The sequence below is a fragment of the Mus pahari genome, chromosome 7 (genome assembly GCF_900095145.1).
Source record: "Mus pahari chromosome 7, PAHARI_EIJ_v1.1, whole genome shotgun sequence".
Classification (NCBI taxonomy): Eukaryota; Metazoa; Chordata; class Mammalia; order Rodentia; family Muridae; genus Mus; species Mus pahari.
In genome coordinates, this window is record NC_034596.1 from 23,502,764 (window position 1) to 23,508,477 (window position 5,714).

The following is a 5,714-nucleotide window of genomic DNA, read 5'->3' on the forward strand; positions in this document are numbered from 1 at the left end:
GCGTCAGAGCCTCTGGAGTTAGTTACAGGCAGGTGTAAGTCACTCCATTCCGTGTGGGTGCTGGGATCTGAACTCGGGTCCTCTTTAAGGAAGGGCAGTGCATTCTTTTAACCATTGGACATCCCTCCAGCTGCAGCTTGTTCTCTTTGTGATAGATTCTGTTTGGGTAGCGCAGGCTGGCCCAGAACTCTTGATCTTCTCATTTCAGCCTTAGCTAAGATTACAGGTGCGTGCCCTTGTGCTGGGTAGAGGACCCTGCGCTACAGTATGATGTCATCCCTGCATCCAGGTGTCTCTCGATCTGGATTCTAGCGTGTGGCTACAGGGGCTTCATCATTCTCATTAACTCCGCAAAGGGAAGTGACAAGAGTAGAAAAGAACACAGCAAGGAGAATTTCTTGGCTTTTTTTTTTTTTTTTTTGCTCTAGGTTATTTCCTGGAGGAAATTTCTGTGCTACTAGGAATGGTTTACATTCTAATAAAACAGAATACAAAACACATTTGTACGTGTGTGTGTGTGTATGTGTGTGTGTGTGTGTATGTGTGTGTACACAGTGTATTGTGTGTGGATATGTGTGGGGGGGCCAGGTCTACATGAGCTGTCTTCTACTACCGCTGTCTAAAGGAGCCTGGTGTTCACTGATTAGGCTACAGTGGCTGCCAAAGGCGTGCCGGGGATCCACGGGTCTCTGCATTCCAACCCTAGGGCTGTAGACACCCATGGCCACAGCCAGGCTCTACACAGGTACTGGGGGCCCCAGTGTGAGCGCTGGGGCCTCCTGTTTCTTTGCCAGGCACCTTTGCCTCAGAGCCCTTGCTCCAGCCCTGTGTACACATGCCTCCTAAAAACGCAAGGTGAAACAAACCTTTAGAGCAAAGGTTCTCAACCTTTGGGGGGGGGGAGTCCAACAAAGACTTTTATAGGGAATCACACGTCAGATTTCCTGCATATCAGATATTTATATTACATTCGTAACAGTGGCGAAATTATAGTCAATCTAAGTGACAGAAAGTATGGGAAGGGAAACTGAGACCAAGGGTGATTCGTGTTACATGCAGAGAAGGTCAGAGCGAAATAACAAGAGGCTAATAAACAGCACAGTGGGTCTCTCTGCTGAGTCCCTTTTCCGGTAAACACCGGTGGAGTGATAAGAGAAGAACTGGCAATGTCCTTGCTTCCTGGCGAGGCATATGACAGAGGGAACCTGACATTTGGATTCTTTCTAATCTTGGCTCCTCAGGTGGTGAGAATTTAGTTGTCAGTGTGGTTGCTTGGACATTTAGCAGGAGTGACCCCCATGTTGACTTTTAGCTGGGCTAGGGTAGCTACAGACACTGCACCCAATACGATGGCTAAATGCAATATGTTTTAAAACACCCCGTGTATGCCTGTCTTTTAATTCTTGGCAGTAACATTATTTGTATCCTCCTATGTGGTCCGCTTCCGCCCCACACAATGGCACTAAAATCTAGGGCTCTGAGCCACACCCACTCACTTTCTTAGAGAGTGGGGGTGCCTTGGGATATTCTCCCTCAGAGACTTCCTTTCTTCTCTGACACCCAGAGTCCCCTGGGAATCATTGCCCAGCTTGTCTTCCGGACGGAGGTCCTGTGCCAGAAGATGTCTGTTGGCTGTCTCTCACAGCCCCTGGGCAGGTTCCAGCCATCAGAGACCCATCTTCACAGGGTGCTGCTGAGGTCAGCTTTGTGCCGGAGAGGATTCTATGGCAGGGAAGTCATGTGTGGAAGCCAGAGCTCTGGGCCAACCTGCAAAGATGTATAGCAAACACAGGCATAGAGTTAAAAGGCTTCATAGACTTGCTCATAGAAGCAAATCAAACCAGTGACAAAGGACTCAAGCCAGATGCCTGTGGCAAGGGCACAGCTGGCTGCTAAAAGCAGCTGTAGGTATGGGCATCATGCTGTCACTCATTGCTGTCACTCGGGCAAGGCCCGCCTCCTCTAGTCAGTATCTTCCCTTTAATATGTTTTACCTTGAGACAGGATGTCATGTAGCCCAGGCTGGCCTTGATTCACTATGTAGCCAAAGCTAGCCTACCACTTTACTCTTCTCTTTTCACTTCCCCATGTTGCCACACCCAGTTTTTATGCAGTGCTGGGGATCAAACCTGGGTGCTACACACACCAGGCAAGGATTATGCCAACTGACCTCAGCTTCAGCCCCAGGACTTCTTCCCCCTATGGACAGGGGGCGGGGGCTTGTGCATTCCAGGATGGCCTTGAACTCACTGAGGATGGCCTTGAATTTCTGATCCTCCAGCTTCTATCTACTCCCTGAGTGCTGGAACTTCAGGCATGTGCCTCTGAGTCTGGTTTTGTGACTTCCCTCTGAAATGCATACAGCATCTACTTCACCGCACTACCGTGGGCTTCAACAAGAAAATCACTTTGTGTAGGACAAGAGAGGACAATCTGAATAAGACCACAGCTGATTTGTTTCCTGTGATTACGATATTAAGACATTAGTCCCATCTAGGGGCATGTGCCTATTAGCTCTGTAGACATGCCTCTGACAAAAAGACATCTTGAGTGGGGCTGGTGAGACGGCTCAGTGGGTAAGAGCACCCGACTGCTCTTCCGAAGGTCTAGAGTTCAAATCCCAGCAATCACATAACCACATGGTGGCTCATAACCATCCGTAACAAGATCTGACGCCCTCTTCTGGACTGTCTGAAGACAGCTACAGTGTACTTACAAAAAAAAAAAAAAAAAAATTTTAAAAAAAAAAAAAAAAAAAAGAAGACATCTTGATGCAGCTGTTCTGTCTGTTTGGCATGTCTGGCCTTCAAAGGTTTCAGTCACGGCAGAGTCCCATTTTCCAGTGTCTTCAAGCCTCTGACATTTCCTTCAGTCATTCATTTGACACACGTTTGCTCACTGGTTCAGGACCACCAAGCATCTATGCAGAAGAACATCACTATCCCAGATGCTAGATCTCACTGGGTGCTCGGTAAGACACTCCCCACCCCCAAAGAAGCCCAGGCCAGCGTGGCTGTAAGTTCAATCCTCCGGAGAGCCAAAGGAGGCCTGGGCTCGCCCATCAGTCCATGAGGTGATTGTGCTTGAGTTCTGTGCTTGACCCAGAGTGCCAAGTAGGGGCTGGAGTCGGACCTGAAGCCTCGGGCTACACCCAGGACCAGCAGTAAGGGACAAAGTCAGAGGACCTGGGGATGGACACAGTGGGGAGACGCAGAGAGTTGGTGGCTCCCTGCTGCGCATGTCGGTGTGGTTGGCAAACCTGCTTGGCCTAGACACTGACACTGTGGATCCTACTGATCCTTGGAGGGTCAGTTATTTATTTATTTATTTATTTATTTATTTACTTTACCCATATCTCTTGCAGCCTTATGGCTAAAATTTCTGAAAGTATTCTCACAGCTTTGAGAATAATGGAAAAGCTGATGGGTCTCAAGTTCTTCTCATCATCTCTCCTGTCCTGGATGGCATGGGTAGATTTGGCTCCTGGCACTCAGCTTCTCTCTGTTCAGCCTGCCCTACACAGTACATCCCATGTAGCACCTGTTTTGGGCGCCAGCCATTTGTCTCAATCTGCCTGCCTCACATTTCTGGCTCCATGCCTCCCTCAGAACATACTCCCAGACTCTGATATATATAATATGCATGTGTAGGTGGATATATGTACATAAAATCAGGCATCTTCAGAAGCCACAAGAGGGTAGATCCCCTGGAGTTGGAGTTAGAGGCAGCTGTGACCCACTTACTTCCGGTGCTGGGAGTCAAACTCTGGTCCTCTACAAGATCAGTACATGTTCTTAGCTGCTAAGTCATCTCTCCAGCCCCTAGTTGTGTGTTTTCCTAATGTTCTAATCCCACTTTTGTCCTGAAGACCCCCCTCCCGCCCCGACCTTCTGGGAAGGGGGTTACTCAGGAGGCAGGAGGCAGTCACCTCTTACCTAGTCTGGGACATTTTGGACGAGTGACAGCATGTTTGGCCTTTAGCACTGAGTCACCAGGTCTTTTGCAAGGCCCTAGCTATCTCTGAAGGGCCTGTTGGGTTCCCTGGCTTTTCATTTCATCTGATAGCAGTGTTTGTTGATCAAGCAGAAACTGGGAGAGGCTGGCACTGGGAACTGGGAGCTGGCCTGCTTGTCCTCCCCCACCCCTCCATTTCTGAGGCCCCTGCCTGGGCAGAACTCTGAGAGGTGAGGCATGTAGTAGGGCAGCTCAGAGGAGGCCCACGGTGTAGACTTTTGCGGGGCTGAGTAGGTGTGTGCCTTTCCCTTTAGGGGAGGACCTCCCTTCTTCTGTAGAACCAGGCTCCACCCATGTGAGGGTGATGTTGAGGCTGTCTTGACCCCTTCATTTGGTGATTCTAATATGGCTTAAGCTATTCTTGTAAGCCTGGACACCCTGGAAATATGGGAGATCACCAGTTGGTTTGGACCCCACCTGGCTCATCTCTGTCTTTTCTTCTGCCTTCCTTCTCCTGGTCTCCCAGTTCAGTGTCACTCCCTGGGTCGCTGACCCTGAGACCTGGATGTCTCCCCAGCTGTCTTTACATAGAGCCATTAGTTGGTGGTGGCTTTGAGGTAGGGTCTGCCAGTTTCTCCTATCACTCTAGCCTGCTTGTTCACGGATGAATCCAAAGTCTGGTGACATAGCCTCCTCTCCTCTCCTGCCTCTACGGCTTCCCCACGGGTGGGCTGGTACAGGCCATGGCATGCCTCTTCTCCCTTGCAGTGAGTGTGACACTTCTGGAGCCTGTGCCCGTTTTCACTTCCTGGCTGTGCCCTCCAGCCTTCAGTGCAGCCAGGCAGGTTCAGCTAAGGATTCTGCCTACTGTGGCTTCCTCCCCGGAATATCAAACAGGCTGTGGGGGAGGGGTGGCCATCCCTTCCCCTTTTCTCAGCCTTCTCCGCTGGGGCTAGGTAGAATAGCGCATAGCAGGGGCCAAATGTGTGGAGTGCAGAGACATTGGTGTGTTCTGAACTAAGGCCAGTATTAGGTGGTATCAGGGCCACAGGACTGATAGGAATTTGTCACTCGGATGGTTTCGGTATATAAAGCTTGGAATGTCACTGGTGACAAAACTAACAGTGTCACAAGCATTCACTGGTGGGGAATGGGCAGGCAAAGCCTGTGCCTGCCAGTGTGTATCTGACAAGGAGCTCCTGGCAGAGCCATATGCACTCATAAACCATCACATCGCCATGGTATGCGCCACTTAAGCACGCGCCGCTTAAGCCTTTGAGCTTCCCTCATTACTAAGAAAAGCAGATATTGGATCCAGAAGAGAATTCAAGTTCCCAAAGCAATGCCACGGGCCTCCCATCTTCATTCTCGAATGTGTGTAAGTCTACAACCTTATGAACATGTCCATACTTACTCATATATATATATTACTCATATACATATACACACACATATATACACACACACACATATATATATATATACATATCATATATCATATATCACTTAAATCATGTGACCAATTAATTTAGTGGTTCACCCCAAATCTGTGAGTAAAACCAACCCATTAGGGAGAAACACAGAACTGGCCCTGTGGCCTCCCTCCACGTGCCTGTGAGCCGGTGGGGAGACTAAGAAAGGCCTTTTTTTTTTTTTTTTTTTCCTCTTTCTTTTCTTTTTGCCTCAGATAGGGTTTTACGCTGTAGCTCTCATTTGCCTTGGACTCACGGTGATCCTCCTGCCCCAGCTCTCTAAGTTCT